The 17,040-nt window shown below is 46.4% G+C and overlaps 1 long non-coding RNA gene across 1 annotated transcript; it reads right to left on the reverse strand.

Annotated features, from left to right (window-relative positions):
• Positions 1-1,597: 1,597 nt before the first annotated feature.
• On the reverse strand, positions 1,598-2,144 carry LOC144164972 (uncharacterized). Its single transcript, XR_013321284.1, has 3 exons — positions 2,087-2,144; positions 1,851-1,985; positions 1,598-1,720 (listed from the first exon to the last, which is right to left on the reverse strand). It is a non-coding gene; the product is annotated as an uncharacterized LOC144164972 (long non-coding RNA).
• Positions 2,145-17,040: the final 14,896 nt, after the last annotated feature.

Below are 17,040 nucleotides of genomic sequence, written 5' to 3' on the forward strand. Positions count from 1 at the left end.
AAGAGCGGCGCACCGCAGCAGGCGAGCCTGCGGTCCGCCGGACTCGCTGGCTTTTTAAAGCGCGATCATCGCCGATTGAGTCACTCTTCTTTTTTGATCGGCTGTTTTTGAGAAATTTTTGTCACCTAGAGTATTAGTTTAAACTAGAAATTTTACTTGAAATTTAACTTCGTACGACCATCGATCGGAGAACCTGCGAGTAGCAGACGCCGTCACGGTCCCGGCACTTTCGTCGGTGCTGTAAACGTGTTTAGCGCTGCAAAGCTTTTTCCCCTAATGCCAAGTTGATCGCTGAAATAGATCGGACGCGTCGGGGATGAGCTGGTGACCACGTCGCAAAATAATCGGGAGCGTCGAGCTCATTTTGCTTCTGTCAACATGGGATCCTATGGGACCCGCGCAGCTTTGTACTACCCGGAAGTACTGCCCGGAAGCCGCTTGCGCAGCGCCCCCCCAAGTAGCACCAAAACATTAGAAGAACGTATTTTTTTTGTTTGGTGCTAACGTTAGAGCAATGTTCTTAATGTCATTTTTTTGAAATGTTTAACTAATGTTATCAAAAAGTTACAGTAATGTTTTGTCAAACATTATTTAAACGTCCACAAAACATTTTTACAACATATTATTAATGTTAGTGTTACATTTCCCTAACGTTGCAGCGAACAAGCTAATAACGTTCAAAAAACGTTTAAAAACAATGTAAAACGTTACATCACATTTCGCCAAACGTTATGCGAACAGTAAGAAAGCATTTCTACAACACATAAATACTTTTGGAGTTACGTTTACCTAACCTAACAAAAACATTTTAAGAACAACTAAAAAACGTTACAGTAACGTTTCGTCAAACATTATTGGAACTGTGAGGAAGCATTTCGACAACATAGTAATTATGTTGGATTTACATTTACTTAACGTTGCAGAAAACACGCTTGAAACAATCTTTTAACGTTGCAAAACCTTTTCAGAATGTGGACCAGGAACGTTACAGTGACGTTTTGCCAAACGTGTGGAATGTGTATCGTGGAGCATTGTTTCTGTTATCCACGTTTGCCGGTTACGATATATTTTAAAGCATTTTCAAAATAACAAGGAAAAGTGAAATTTCAAATAAAATATTTTATTTTTGCATGGTTACAACATTTTTCTTATTTACACTCCATTGCTGCTGCTGTGCAGGAGAGGAGGCTCCATCCAGGGGCTGGCTGCGTCTGTGTGGAAAAAGCAAACAATTCCTACTTCAGTACGCTGCGGCAGTAGGCGGTTTTTGCGCGAAAAAGTAGTCGCCGCCTAAGGATTTGTTTAGTTAACGAGCGCACACACGCACATGCACACACGCACGCACTAAAAGGAGAGTAACTGAACAAGCAGCTACGCAGCAACTCGTGCTAACCATATGACCAGAAGAAAGCAAGCGCACAAAATTTTGGGTCACCTGACTCCCAACTTGAATCTCCCGAGTCAGTAACCTATACAGGTTAGTGACTGTTCGTCAAAGTCGCTCGCTAGCGGAGTGTTATGTCTTCTGCATGGTTCATGTATTTTTATTAGGCAGAGATTAAGATGAAAATCATTTAAATATAAATGCAATATTAAATTTTGAGAATATTAGTTTATTGCTTACCTTGTGGGTTCCTGTAAGCCCAATATTCGCAAAGTGGATCCAGTCACCAATGATGTGGCCCGCTATTGACTGTGACCTGCGTCACACCAGCAGCAGCTGGAAAGCATAGGGCGCGACTAGCTATGGGCTGCATAGCAGTTCATAAATTGAACTACTAAAACAAATCAAAATACGCTCTCAGAAATTTTCTACACTCACCAAGTACTACTCGGGAACGGATACTAACCTCTCGGACCTTTTTCTTCTTTTCTTCCTGTCCAACTGTATATAGATGACCGCTACCTCAATCGAAACAACCCATCTGAAAATTCGCTTGGTTGTAGAAGCGACGTTTGCTCCTCCAGTCCGGCAGATCTTTCACCTAAAAAAGAACACAAAGTGCTACAGAGGTATTACAGATGGTTCACACAAAAGAACACACCCATTAATCACGAATGTGTATAATGGTCCAAGTTTACTTACGTAATAAAGGGAACCAAAGTGGGAACTCATAAACGAACAACTTCGATCCTAGTCTTTCGCAGCACTGAAAAGAGTTGTGTGACATGTTTAATACATGCTTGGAACAGGCTAGGCGAAGAAAGGAGGAAGAATTTGAGCATTTTACAACAACCCGGGCATTCTTCTTCTTCTTTTTCTTTTTTGCACGAATGCAGGAAGGTTCCATTTTTCAGTCAAAGCCATGCGTATCATTGCAGCCACTAAATTTGTTAGCGTTCACTTTAACCATGGTTTTTGTTTTTTCACGCTCGGCGTTGTTACCTCGTCATATGAAACGCACCCTGTTATTCATCACTGCTGAGCCTTTACAGGATTTTTCAAAAGTTGGGAAGAGCGCCTGGAACCACGGCTGTAAAAGCCTTTGATTCAAGCTGTTCGAAACCGCACCACCGATGAACAGTACTAGAACTAGCCTTTTTGCTCGAAGCATGTCGGTTTTATTTCGGCGAACGACGGCTGTGCATGATCAATGCGGCCCCAATGAAAGCGTGTTGGTTCCAAACTTCTGATAAAGTACGCGCAGTAGGCAAAATTCTGTATCCAGAGTGACCTCTTTTGGGCGGAACGGCTCCCTTTAGAGGGAGTGGGTGATCGCTAGCATGACCAAGTACCTCCCACACCTCTTAACCCCAATTATCGGCTTAGTTGAAAGTGGCACCTGCCCTGGTCATTCCAGCTCCTGTTGTGCTGTGCGTTATCGATTGAATTCGCTTTTCCACTTTGATTCGCTAAACCCGCTAGCCATTTACACAATTGAGCAATATTTACTTACCAGTTTCTATGGTCTCGGGATTGGCACTCATCGTCGATGAACTCCGCGGCTTTCCCGGTTTGAGGGTATCTTGAAAACCATAGCCTGCAATGAAAGTGACTTCGACTCTTTACCAGCTGCTATTTACCAGCCTTTTGGGGTGCATTTCTCACAACTCAAGAACGCGATATGCTGCTTAATGCATTTCAAAAATGTAAGTCGCAAACGAACGCATGTATCGAACAGCGCAGTTTTTCCCACCCTCTGTGACACCTTCAGCCCTCAAAGTGCCCCTTTCTAACAAAGTTGGCTATATAGTCACGCAGGTTGTCTGGTTGCTTACTCGCCAGCGAAGAAAGCTATGACAAAAGGCTCAGGTTTGCAGCTTTTAACAATATATCCCAGAAGTCTGACGAACTTTTTGCGATAGGTACACCGTCATACCGTCTAAGTTAACCAGCGGCAAAATAGGCTACCAAGGGGTGCATTCTGACCTGTTCGTTTGCATTTGTATCGACTACATTCCGAAGTAGCTGCACTGGCTGCACCCCCCCCCCCCCACCCTTTTTTTTTCGCAGTGTCTAGAGTTACGTCCGACGGAACCCAAAATCGAAAACTAGACTTACGTCCGACGGAACTTTAAGCCAGTTTCTAAAGTTACGTCTGACAGAACTCAGAATGAAAACTAGGGTTACGTCCGACGTAACTTTAAGCCCGTTTCTAGAGTTACGTCCGACGGAACCCAAAATTGAAAACTAGAGTTACGTCCAAAGGAACTTTAAGCTGGTTTCTAGAGTTACGTCTGACGGAACCCCAAATCGAAAACTAAAGTTACGTCCGACGGAACGTTAGGCCAATGTTTTGATTTACGTCCGGCATAACGTAAACCACAAAAAATTTACAGCTCTTGAAGACTCTTGAACCAATTTACATGGTTCAAGAGTAATTAATAGGGTTGGGTGTCAGTTAATATTTCAACCCGATTAATAGTCATCGATTAATTCGATAATGCATGGATTGTTCTGTTGTGTGGTTTTTTTTTAGAAAAAAAAATTACCAAAAATAATTATGTGGTAGTACATATCAGATCAATATGCTCATACACTTGTTCAGACACATTCCGGATGAGGTAAGTACGTCATCATCACGGCGCATGATGCGGACGCGACGCTTATCAGCTCGTTCGTCACTCATTTTTTCTGACGCCGCGCTTTGTCTTCGGCACGAACAGAGGCAAGGGGCATCTGAACAGGCGAAAAGCATTTAATAGCCAGATTTCCGGATTACAATGTTCTCAGTTTCTTTTACTTGTATTTCCTTATATATTATCTGCGGATGAATCGTGACCGCCGCACGCAAACGGCGGCAGTTCTCGGCCACACTCGGCAATCATGATGCCAACTCCCATTTGGGAGGGCGAGAAAGTTCAATGAAAACTATTCCCCTTGCCTCTGTTCGTGCCGAAGAAAAAGCGCGGCGTGCGCGTGACGTGTACAGCTCTGAGTGCCATGAGCGCGTGGGCGTGGCTTTGCGGCGCTCAGCTCCCGCACGGAGCCCGCTGTGCGCATCTGGAGAGCTGAGGTTCTGAGCGCTGTGGCTCTGCACGCAATTACAATTTCAAAAATCTAATTATCGATATCGGATGGACTCATGATCCTTTACAATTTCCCTATTACAACCAAGCACCTAACTAGAATAAATAGAAAGTTAATTAATACCTTCTAGTTAAGTATGCCCCTGAATCGCACTTGAAACCGTTTTATTGCTCCCGCCACGGTTCCTGTTCACTTGGCGCAATTAAAACAATTTTAGCTCCGAAAGCCTATTTTTAAAAATTACTTCGTCTTCCCGGAAACACCCAGTATATATATCCGCCACTGAAAATCGTTAGTCTCCGTCCACGGGGACGACCTGCTGTATCCTAGCGATATACAGTTTCGATGTAAAAAACAAACGCACGGGGAATAAGATGAATACTTTACGTGTTGAACCCTCGATTCGCTACAATAAAGGCAAGAAAAAAAATGCTGGTCATACACGACATGTTAAAGCGAAGCTTTTTATGGACACGCGAAAGGAACATCCGGCGCTGCCGTGTACGCAGAAAACTCCGCCGGGGCAACCACATGCCATACGCTAAAAAAGAAATACAGGCTAGAGAGGAGTTAGAAGTAAGGGGAGAAAGATTGGCTGAGTTTGTAGATGACGTAGCTATACTATCGCTTCTACCGACCCTAAGTGGGAACGGCGCATCGGACGGAGCGGAAACGAGTCTCTCTGGAAGCAGAGCGCGAGCGCAGCGCGCTATCTACGTGAAGCACAGCTCAAGCGACAACGGCGGGTAGGTTGTAATAAATAAAAAAAATTGAATTATTTAATTGAAAAATCCATCAACCCAGCTGGGATTCGAACCCACAGCGCTGCATCGTACATCGTACGTCGTGTATCGTACAAGTGACAGATTACACCTATAGAGCGTCGTGGTATTTGGTGCCGTTAGCTGTAATTTTTTTAATGCTTTACGTTCGCCGGACGTAACTCAAAACATTGGCCTAAAGTTCCGTCGGACGTAACTCTATAAACTGGCTTAAAGGAGCCATGAAGACAAATTACAAGTTGGGTTTATTAGAAAGACTGCTTAGTCCCGATAATAATGATACCAATATCATCGCAATCTTCGAACAAATAACGGAGATATTAAAGAAAACGTGTGAAGCAGTCGCGACCCCCTAGCCAATTTTCCGCAACTTTTCTATGACGTCACGGAACCTTGTTTGTACGATTGGCGGCCGCCTAACTGACCTGTCGCCACGACACATGACTGGACGTCTGTAATGGGGCCACTAGTTCCATTTGACCGCATCACTTGAATGTTAACGTGCAGTTAACGCACTGAAAATTATATTTTATTGTTGGCCCGTATGACGCCATTCTTTCTCATAACACGTCACTGTGGCGCAAAATTTGAAAGTTTTTAAATACTTATTGCTTTTTTTCGTTAAAAAAAAAACATCTTTTGTGGCTCTAATGGAACTGAGTGAGATACTGAATCCTAGTTCTTTCAAATTAAAGGAAGTTGTATTTTCTCTTCATGGCTCCTTTAAAGTTACGTCGGACGTAGCTCTAGTTTTCAATTTTGGGTTCCGTCGGACGTAACTCTAGACACTGCGGTTTTTTTTTCACGTTAAGGAACCCCGGCGTTCGCCAGGCAATTAGGGGCAAACGTAATGCTTTTTTTTTTCAAAATTTCGCACAGCGAACTAACGTGACACGCACATTATTTTGTTTCGCGTGCCCAAGCCGCTACCTCACTTGCCCGGCTGAAGTGAAGATCATTCGAGTGTGGGCGAGGTTAGTTATCCGAATTCACTTTGCTTTGCACAAAGCGCGCAAAACTCGTTTCCATGCAACGAACAAAAATCGTTTCCATGCAACGTACCCGTAACATCGATTCTTCCATCAATACTGCCTACTATATAGTTCACCAAAAATATAAGGCTCGTTCACACTTGCGACGATAAGACGCGATTCCGGAAACTTTTGCCGCCCGGCGATCCGTTTTGTCTTCATTTCATTTATCAACGCTCATTTATTGCTCTATCATTCTGTATAATTAAAATACACAAAAAGGCTTCGTTTACATTGGAGAACAGAATTTTAACAGGTCAGGCAGGCAGATTCCTGATCATAGCCTCCCTCTCATAGCCTCATAGCCTCACTCTTTCTAGCCTCACTAAGTTATTGGTGTCGTGTTATTGGCTCGCGTCATCCGCAATGATCGTGTTGGCGGCGGCATTCCTTTGTGTCGGGCGCATGGTCCCGCGGCGATTTCGTCCACGTGGAAGAAATCGAACCTCTGTTGTTCATGCAGGCGTGATTATTATAATCATAATTACGTCCTACAAATATAAATGTCCGTATTCTACCTGTTTCCTCCTAGTTTTACGAAATAGCAAGCTCAGTTTAAGCCAATCTTTGCAGCGCGTTATTTGTTTTCATCAGTAAACATGCAATAACAAGAAGTTTGTGTTCCCCCTCGCCCCCTACTTGTTGCTTATCCCTGCTCCATTTATATGTCCCATTTGCACTTCAGCCTTCGTAATATCGCTCAAAAACAGTCACTTTCAAAGGCAACCACGAATTCTGTACTCGTCGTGCTGTAGTCGCACTTTTCTTATAGAGTTCCGGAAGTGTGTGCTTTTTCTACGGTGAGGTGCCCACAATAATTTGAAGATGTGACTCAACAACGAGGCACCTTATTTCTATACCCGGTTTTTTTTTGTCATTCACTTTTTCTAAAGGTATATACGCGTACGACGTATACGCGCAAAAATTTCTTGGCGGCGTGCATCTGGCACATGAATTTCTTGAGGACAGATTAGACTTACAATAACTGTAAGTGGTCGCTTTTGTTAGCTATGGACCCATTTCCGTGAAGTCCAGTCCTCGTGAAATTTATGAACGTGTGCGATGAAGCGTCGCTATGCCACACCTAGATGAAAGCCAATCAAGTTATATAAGTGCGACAGTCACGCTCTGCAAAATCACTACCTCCAGTGTAAATCAACTTATATCCGTGTAAATGTCACCAAAATAATAGAATTTCACTGATGCACGACACCAAATTTGCCATTCTGCGAATGCGCTCTTGGAACATCCGTGCGGTGTACCAGTCAGGGCTCAGCGCTTCGCACCAGCCGCAGGCCGTGTCGCTCATGCAATTGGTATACCGATTGTCTCATCTTAGTGCGATTTAGTTACTTTAGGAACCCACCACGGTGGCTGTTGTGCTGCTGAGCCCAAGGATAGAGCCCAATGACGCGGGTTCGATTCCAGGCCGCGGCAGCCGCTTTTTTTGCGGGTGTGGAGGCGAGGAGCGAAAATGCCTGTGTTCGAGCGTCGGCGCGTGAAACCTCATAATCAGCCAAATCAGATATTTTAGGGCGATTTTAACACATCATTAAACTTAAAGAGGAAAACACAGCTGCTGCGCATCGATAAAGCCGCGCGCAGCTTTCACCCTCGACTGTGCGCGCTGTCACGCATGGCCAGCTATCGGGCTGTTTTCGTGAGTCTTTTACAAATGCCAGTCGGGTGCGTTTTTGTCCACGTGCATGCCGCATATATCCAGGGAACTGACCGAATACAGCGCCTGCTAATTAACCCAACGCGCGCATCATACCCAGCTTTCTCGCTTAAAATTCCAACCTCTCAGGAACCTAGCAAAACCACTTTAGGAAAGTGATATTTGGCATAACGCCAGAAGTCCACGTGAAGATGAAAACACTAAAAGTACTTTCCAGATTTCTGAATATTTTTTGTGTAATTCGCTGTCAAATCTTACTTCCCATGCATTTCTATGGGATAGTTTCCATGGCTCAGGAACCTAGTCGCGCAACGTGCGCGACTCGAAACTGCGCACCAAGCAAGCATTCACCCCAAATATTAGCTGTGCAAAAGAACTTTTCATTTCGCTAAAAAATTGCAGAGTAATCACTGTTGAAAGGACTGCCATGAGCGGGAAAGCTGCACATGAAACGGACGGCGCAGCATTCCGACGTCAGTGCATACGAATGAGAACTTGGGTTTCATTGCCGTGTGTTGTTTCGCACTCATTATTTCCTCATTATTCGCACTCATTATTCGCACTCATTACATAAATAAACTGGAATTACAACAAGAAAATAACTTTTTATGCCGTCATCAAATAGTATCAAGATCTGCTTCGACTTAGCTTCCTCTACGTTCCTATAGCCGCTCACTTCACCATGTACATCCCAAATTTAACGCGGCCTCTTTACCACGCATGTTCTTTTGGGGAACGTGTACCATATGGAAAGACAAACTGACCGGGTATACTCCGTGTTTTTCATTCGACGTGTTGGCCGTATCTTTAAGAAGCTCGCACAGATACACCTTAATACAGCTTTTTTTCATACCTGCCTGAAAACAGCACCCACAAATGGCTTCCCAACTTTCCTTTCCTATTGTTGAAACATTGCACGCCTTTCTTAGGTAGTAGATTACGGCTGTATTATAAAAACGTAATCGTGAATCGACAAGGGAAACTTCCACTTCCATTTTGCTAAGTTTTCACAAGCATCTCGCACTGTTAACTTTCTGCCTTAAAGGAGCAATGACACCAAATTTTTACTTCATGTTTTTATTGAAATGGCGACCTTCGGAAGCCTATTTAGGGCCCCTTTAAATCATGCGTGGCCGGGTTGTTTTTATGTTCCGCCTGTATATCCTGAGACAAAAATAATCTAGATAGAAGGCTCAAACATTTCCTTGTTGCTGGATCCTCATAATTGCTCGAAAAAATTAATTTACTGGAGAAAATTTACATGAAAGCTTGTGTGCATCTGTGACGTGGGAGTGCGAGCTATACATGTCGCCAGCTAATTATAATCGTATGTGTTTTCCCTTCATGTCGCCGCAGTAATTACAGTTGATTCATGAAATGGATTCAAACCCAAAGTTCATGTTCTTTAAATTGCCCCCCTTCATGTGAAATTTAGTCATTTTATAGCCCCTCTGATCAGCGAACGTTCCAACTAGTCCACACCTTGCACCCATGTTTGAAATAAACAACATGAAGTGGGATGTTTTATATTTCAACTTCCCCATAGACATTTCACCTACCTCGAGCGCCAAAGTCAGAGCACCATCATATTGTAACATATATGAAACAATAAAACAAAACAAAACCTAACCCTGGTGTGATACCCATTTTCCAGCCGATACTGCCTGTATGATATGCTACCCGCTAAAGATCGAAGGAGCTGTTATTCCATGTGTCACGCATCATAAATTTCTCGGCGTGACAATTGATAGAGATCTGTCATGGTCAAAACATGTCTCGGCACTAAGAAGGAAATTGCAAAGTTTCACCCACGTCCTTCAACATATGGCAGGGAAATCATGGGGCCCATCGGTTTCATCGCTGTTGCGCCTTTACCAGGCGCTCTTTATTGGCTATTTGCAATACAGCGCCCCCATACTGTGTAACCTTCGGCGATCGTCATTACGCGTGCTTCAAAGTGCACAGGCACAAGCCCTACGAATCTGTTTGGGGTTGCCTCGATGCACATCAACACGTGGAACGATCGCAGAAGCGCGAGTCTGCCCAATTCAAGTCTACCTCGCGCAAGAACCTCTTCGTGTGCACCTCCGACATCTGACAAGACATGAGTGCCATCCACTGTCGAGTGTTTTCAGGTACCGGCCAAATTCAAACTACTCCCGAAGTATTTCGGTGCAGCAACATTTGATTCCCTTCAGATTTGCAGTCGCCAAAATATCAGAAGTGCCTCTATGGATTGTACCTGATCTACAGGTGTGGTTGTCGATTCCTGGAATCGGTAAAAAATCCCACATGGCGTCTTCGGTCCTAAGACAACTTTCACTATTTTACATCAGTGAAATGTACGGAGAGGCGTCGCATGTTTTTGTTGACGGCTCGGTCACGGCGTCTTCGTCGGCTGCGGCAGTGGTTATGCCTGGGAAGGACCTGACCAAACGTTTCAAGATTGCTTACAGGACGTCGTCTACCGCAGCAGAACTAGTCGGTTTACGCGAAGCGCTCCGCACCATTTCTTGTGAAAGGCCACAGCAGTGGATTATCTTTTGCGACTGCAAACCGGCGCTGCAGGTACTAAGGTACCCAATGAAGAGAGGCGCGTACGATCAGCTGACCACTGATGTCGCTATCCTGTTTAAAGAGTTGAATGAAAAGGGCCACACGGTGGTGTTTCAGTGGATACCAAGTCACTGTGGCATCGCTGGAAATGAGTTGGCGGATGCAGAAGCACAGCAGGCACACCACAATGGAACTCTCCTGTCTATACCCATCACAAGGCAGGATGCTAACGCGATACTCTACGGAGCGCGTAAACAAGCCGCAGCCTTGCATTCGTCGGACCCGCAGAATCGACATGAACGCCTTCACAAGCTCGATCCAGAGCGGACGTTCTGGGTCAGTCATGCTCCTCGTCTTCGTCGAAGTCAAGAGACATTGCTACACAGGCTGCGTCTTGGAGTAGCATTGACTCGGAAGTATCTTGACACAATCGGGCGAGAGGACAGCACAGACTGCTTTCTGTGCGGTTGTCCTGAGACTATCGAACATTTGCTTAGTGCTTGTCCAAAGTACTCGAGTGAGCGAATGAACCTTGAGACAGCTTTACTACGCTTGGACACTCGCCCTCTGTCCGAACAAAAGATTTTGGGCACGTGGGCTGACAACAGGAACCAAAGCCTAGCCGTTAAAGCCCTGCTAACATTTCTTGGTGACTCCTCTTTGGATTCTCGCCTCTAGGTGTGACAAAATTGAACAGACTGCGAAATAATGTCTGAGCAGTTTTTTTTTTCATGGATGATAGTCATGTGCTTAAAAGTGAACTGTTGTCATCTGATTCAGCGCCCCGTTGTACGTGAGACGTTTATTGGTTTACTGCTTGTACATAGTTCATTTGTCGCTTTCATTGTCATTCCCAATACCTTCCATATTCATTCCTTTCTCTTTCTGTCCCCAGTACCCTCCCCCCAGAGGGAAGTAACAGGCCCAAGATCAATTTCTCAGGCCGACCTCTTCTCCTTTTTCAATAAACATTTACTCTCTCTCTCTCTCATTGTCCTATTTCAAGGATCTTTTGTCATTATACAAACGGACCTTCCAAGTAACCTGAAAACTAACTTCCCCATTTTCGCTTTCGTTCCCTTCCATTAGCATTGCACATATATCTTCAGATTTTTCCTGGTGTAATTTTTATTCGTAAGAGGCTCCAATGCATCGAACACTTGTCGCGTTCTGCTTGGCACGAAACGAAATACAGAGCGCCAGGCGTTCTCAGAATGCGGGGTGCAGGGAGGCACGCCGTCTCGCGCGTTCCTTTCTTCCTACATGCCTTATTTTAAATGCGAATGCATTTCTTAGTCGCGGGTTGACGCGCTCCGTCGGCGTGCGCCCGCAGGTGTTATCTCTCCGCGCTCCTCCTCGCCCCTAGCAACAGCTGTGGCGCGCCTAGCAACCGGAGCAGGTGGTAGCTCGGGCGGGAGTAGCGGAGGGCAACAGGAGAGGAGGAGCGCGCTCGGGCGTGTGAGGGCGCTCGCATCGCGGAGCTCGGGCGGAGTAGCGGAGAGTGAGTGGAGAGGAGGAGCGCGCTCGGGCGTGTGAGGGCGCTCGCATCGCGGAGCTCGGCGGGCTCTCTCTCTCCTCTCCGCGTACCCTCTCTCCGCTCGCTGCGCTCGGAATCTATACACCATTTTCCTTGCTAGAGGTGGGCGCCGCCATTTGCTTTTTCTGACTGGACCGCTAGCGCCGTCTATGAAGCGACCGCCGAAACCTCCGCGCTGGGCTGTTAAGTGCTCCGTTCTTTCCGTGCGTCTGCTCGGTACCCGTGCATTACCGAGTGAACCGTAGTGGTTTGGCGTTAAGTTAGCGGTTGCAGTGCTTGTGTGTGTGTGTGTTCTGTTTTGTTTTCATCATCTGCGTACGGATTTTAGGTCCTAATGTGCTGCCAGAGTGGAAAATGCCGACTCCGGCTGTTGCAAGCAGTAGTAGCAGACTTGTGGTGGTGGTATGTGCCGCTGGTGCTCCGCAGTTCCGCGATGCAAACGTTCCGGTGTGACACCGACTGACATTGAAATCGATATCGGGGAGTAAATACGTGTTTTCAATGCCACCGTCCTTGTTAGGTTCACCGATTACCTAGTCATGTTTACGGAAGCGCGGACGTCGAATGCGGAGCGCGCACAGCATATGTGGGTCACGGGGATCCGTGCTCGCGATGGACTTTCGACGAGGCGATTGCTACGCTGTTGACATTGCAATGCAATATAATCTTTCTTAACTATACTTATGAAGGTTACTGACAAAACGAAATTACCTGGGCGGAAAAATAACACGACCGCACAACCAGCCAACTTAATTATTACTATTCGAAGGTTGAGCAGAGGGGTCAAAGTTCGGGCGAGTTAATATTGGTTGATCATGATTGACCTATACTCTACGCAGCGCATGTGGCTTTTCGCTCGGAGCCCACCTTTGTAAAACCGCTGCTTGCACCACAAATGCTTTACGCGAGCAGCAGTAACTGTTTTGTAATTGTAATAATTTAGATGCCGTGCCAACGCAAAAGGAGTAGAAGCTTTTCCTTTGACCGAGTTGTGAACAGGTTGAGCTATTTTCCAAATGCAGCGTTCACGCGTATCTCCAGCTGCGTTTCCACATTGGGCTGCCTGCTTATCCTGCTATCGACCAGCAGTGTGGGATGGAGAAAGTTATCTTTTCATATCGTTTGGCAAAGCGTTGGCCTGAAAAAAAGTAAACAAAACGCCGTGATTTTAAAGGTTAGATTAAATGAAAAGGGGATTGTTTAATGCCAATCGGCTGTAATGATAAATAATATATGGTATTTTAAATTGACTACAAGGAACCAGAAGTTATTGTAATGTTGTATTGTATCGGCGCTCGTGAAAGATCCCCAGGTAGTCAAAATTAACCCGGAGCCCTCCACTGCGGCGCGCCTCATCACCCATGAAGCGTTGGGGCGTTAATGAATCAATTAATCAATCAACCAATCAATCAATGCTGTATTGTAAAAGATAAAGTTGCTTCTAACATTTCAGGGGGTTCCGTTCCCTGTCGCAGCATTGCGTGTAATAAATAGATTTTGCTCCGTCTGCTTGCCGTCCAAGTGCACCCAACAAACCCTGGAGTTGGTCGTTGGTACAAAGTCGTTGCGATTTATCAACGGCATCCACCGTTATCTCAACTCGGTGTGCGTTGGGAAGCGATGCAGCAAAAACACGCCGCAACCGTACTGCATTTTCTCCAGGCAGTGCCGTGGACATGCGTGCTGTCAGCGACTGTTTCTCGCTTTCTCTGGTTGTTCAATAACCCATCACCGCGCAGTGCTGACCAAGCGACGTTTGCGCCTTGAACGGCATCGCAGCATTGGCTAAAACAGTTGAAAGTTCCGCAAAAATAAGCACGCGGTGCGAAATACCCCTGAACTACGCAGCGGAGCACACCGCGCCGAGCGATGTTAGCAGCCCAGCGCGCACAGGCAACCCTGGTCGGCCGCCGAGAGAACTGGTTTGAGAGTATTTTCCTCCTTTCCCGGCTGCTTATGGAAAATGGTGTATATAATGCAGTGGAGCGCGCGCCTGGCGCCTTGATAGCGATGGAAGTCGGTGAAGTCATTAAGTACGCCATTAATAATAATTACTCGCACCGCACTCATCGGTGCACCCAATGCATTCGCATTTCCGCACGATCCCCTTCGGGGAGGTGGGGTGATTTTTTTTTTTTCGTCGTCGCCCCGTCCCTTCTAGAGTGTGTCGCAAAGGAAGTTTTAGCAGCGGAGCGCAAAGTTGGGGATGGCCGAAAAAAAAAAACGAAAAGAAACGGCTTTTGTCCTTGGCCAACGTCCTACCCTCCTCTCACACGCGCACACGTGTGCGCCGCTCGCAGAGCGGTCCCCTCCTGCTCCTCTGCGCTTGGCAGCCGTGGCTGCCGTGCGTTGGGTTGGGGAGAGTGAACGAAAAGCGCGCGCTTTTGCAGAAACGAGCAGCCATATTGACAATCAAGCGGAATGGAGAAGGGGCCAATAGACAAGCATATCGGGCCAGCAAACGCCGCACCCTGATTGGTCCGTTAAAATGACGTCACACACACATTAACCGGATGTGACGTTTGATTTTTTTTTTTTTCTCTCGCCAGGGCAGTCATTTGGCATTTGGCAGCGTGAGTTCAGAGGACGGTCAGGACGGTTCTCTGTACCGTGGTTCATCGTTAGTGCAACGCCAGGCAGCCAGGTTCGAGTGATGTCGTTACGCGGAGTTCTAGTTGGCGACAGCCAACTCAAATTCATGTGCAGGTTGCGGCTGCGCTTGTTGCCGTTTGTGGATACCTGCACATTTAGCTTCGGTGGCCACAACACTCCCCGGCTGTCCGAAGCAGTGTCGCGCTTGCGTTGCCGGCCGGCAGATTTCGCCGTTCTCTATGTTGGGGGGAACGATTTCGATCGGACCGGCGCAGATCCGCAGCGGATATGTGACAGCATCAAGGTGTGTACAGAGGAAACCCTTGCACTATTTTGTTTGTCTGTGAAGGCGGGATGGACATTAAATGTCGCCCTATTTGTGTTGTAGGCCCTGGTGACCCAGCTGCAGCGCGAGGTGGCCCCTGCCGTGTACGTCTTCACGGTGCTGCCTCATTGCTTCCAGTCGGCAAGCGCGAGTTCCACTCGTCGCTTGCTGAACAGGAAGCTAACGGCCACCCTGAAGCGTATGCGGGACGTCTACATACTGAACGCTGAGGTAACAATGGACGAGCTCGTATAGGCCTACGTGTATTGTTTTGTTCTCTAGTGGCTTCGTATAACTATATTTCTAACGCTGTTTTAAAAAATTAGAAATTGTACACAACTTTAGCCAGTTTTGCGTGGAAGTATGTGTATAGAAGGTACCATTCTGTTGTGAAAACATGTTGACCGACCACGTGCTTCGCCTGCGACGTCGCTGTGTTCTCGAAATGCATGTTATCAAACTTGCCGTACCCCTTAGCGTTTGCACTGAAGTACGCTTATAGAGTCGGAAATAGGAGCTAAAAGTCCCACTTTGTATGAAACTTTGGAGAAGTCCGCCTTACAAAATTAGTAATGGCAGAGTGCCACTAAATGTTTGCTACATGGTTACATTAGGGTCCGAATGTCATTTGACTCAAATCGGGTGCTTCGAATGTCATTCAGCATCCCGTGCTACACTACAATTTCGATGGCATTTGAAAGATTTCACAATTGCTCGCCGTGCTGTAGTGGCACTGTTGTCGCCCCGTTCCGTTTTCGTACAATAATACAACGATGAAATGTAGGAGCAGTCTAAGGCAGTAAAATGATGTCAAATTAGAAGAGGCACCAGTTAATGTGGCTGCTGTCTTGCGTGTCTTTTTTTTTGGGGGGGGGGACTGACCCACTGGTTTTGAAAGTATTAAAATTAAATATGTCTGTTTCATATTTTAAGTAAATCAGCAGTGAACAAAGTTCCACAAACAAATATTTTGTTTGTTTTACGTACGGCAGTAGTATATTTTTTATTGCCAATCGAAGACGCTGCGTGCGAGAGTGCTAAAAATGGCATTTGAAATCCCAAATGTATCTTTTGGTGCTTATTTGGCTCGAATCTCATTTGAGCCGAATGTCATTTCAAAACATAGTGTAGCAGGGGCATAAAAAGAACTTATTTATGGCAGAGGCACACTAAATGTTTGCATACATGGTTTAAAAAGAACTTAGTAGTGAACCGGTGCCTGCTTCGCATTTCTTCGCGAGTCTTGTTGTTACCTAACATTAAATATCTGTACTGTGAAGTGTGCTTGCATTTGCCCTGACAGTCTGCTTGCTTTGTTGTTGAATTTGTGCGCAGCACCGTTTCCTGAACGCGACGAAACAGCCGAAGCGGTCCCTGTTTGCCGCGGATGGATACCGATACCACGTGTCGAGGGATCGTGGCATCGATGAGATGTCCGCGATCCTTGTGAAGGCGCTGGCCAGGCGGCACGGGCGGGGCATTCTCTCGCCAGACCGAGCTGCACCTGGTGCCAAGTACACCTTCTCCCGCTGTGGAGCCAAGGGCCACGAGAGGAACGACTGCCTGCAGTACTGCTCGCCGTCCTGAGGTGCAACGAGGCACCACTGAAGACCATCGGCTTGCTAAAACGGCCCTTTTCAGGGCCACATATTTGCCTGCCATGCGGGATTCGCTGCAGCCAACCCTTGTCACCCCGTAACCTGCTCTCTCTAGTGGTATGGTCAGCATAAAACCCTACTTGGTGAATAGGTGGTGGAGAAAACTACTTGCACATTCATTGCAGTACAGGCAGCCATGATTTGTGCTCGCCCTAGGCCGAGAGTTGCACTTTCTTTTTATATGCTCTTAATTTCGAAATTCTCGACTTGCATGTACACCTTCTCCCAAACACGAATCAGAAATGGTTTGTTCCACCCAGTTGATGAGGCCTCAGTGCCGCCCGCCGCGGTGGCTCAGTGGCTAAGGCGTTGCGCTGCTGAGCACCAAGTCGCGGGTTCCATTCCGGGCCGCGGCGGCCACTTTTCTGATGGAGGCGAAAAGTAAGAACGCCCGTGTGTGCAAGATTTTG

Source organism: Haemaphysalis longicornis, unplaced genomic scaffold (genome assembly GCF_048455015.1).
Source record: "Haemaphysalis longicornis isolate Haplotype H1 unplaced genomic scaffold, Haemaphysalis longicornis Haplotype H1 scaffold_14, whole genome shotgun sequence".
Classification (NCBI taxonomy): domain Eukaryota; kingdom Metazoa; phylum Arthropoda; class Arachnida; order Ixodida; family Ixodidae; genus Haemaphysalis; species Haemaphysalis longicornis.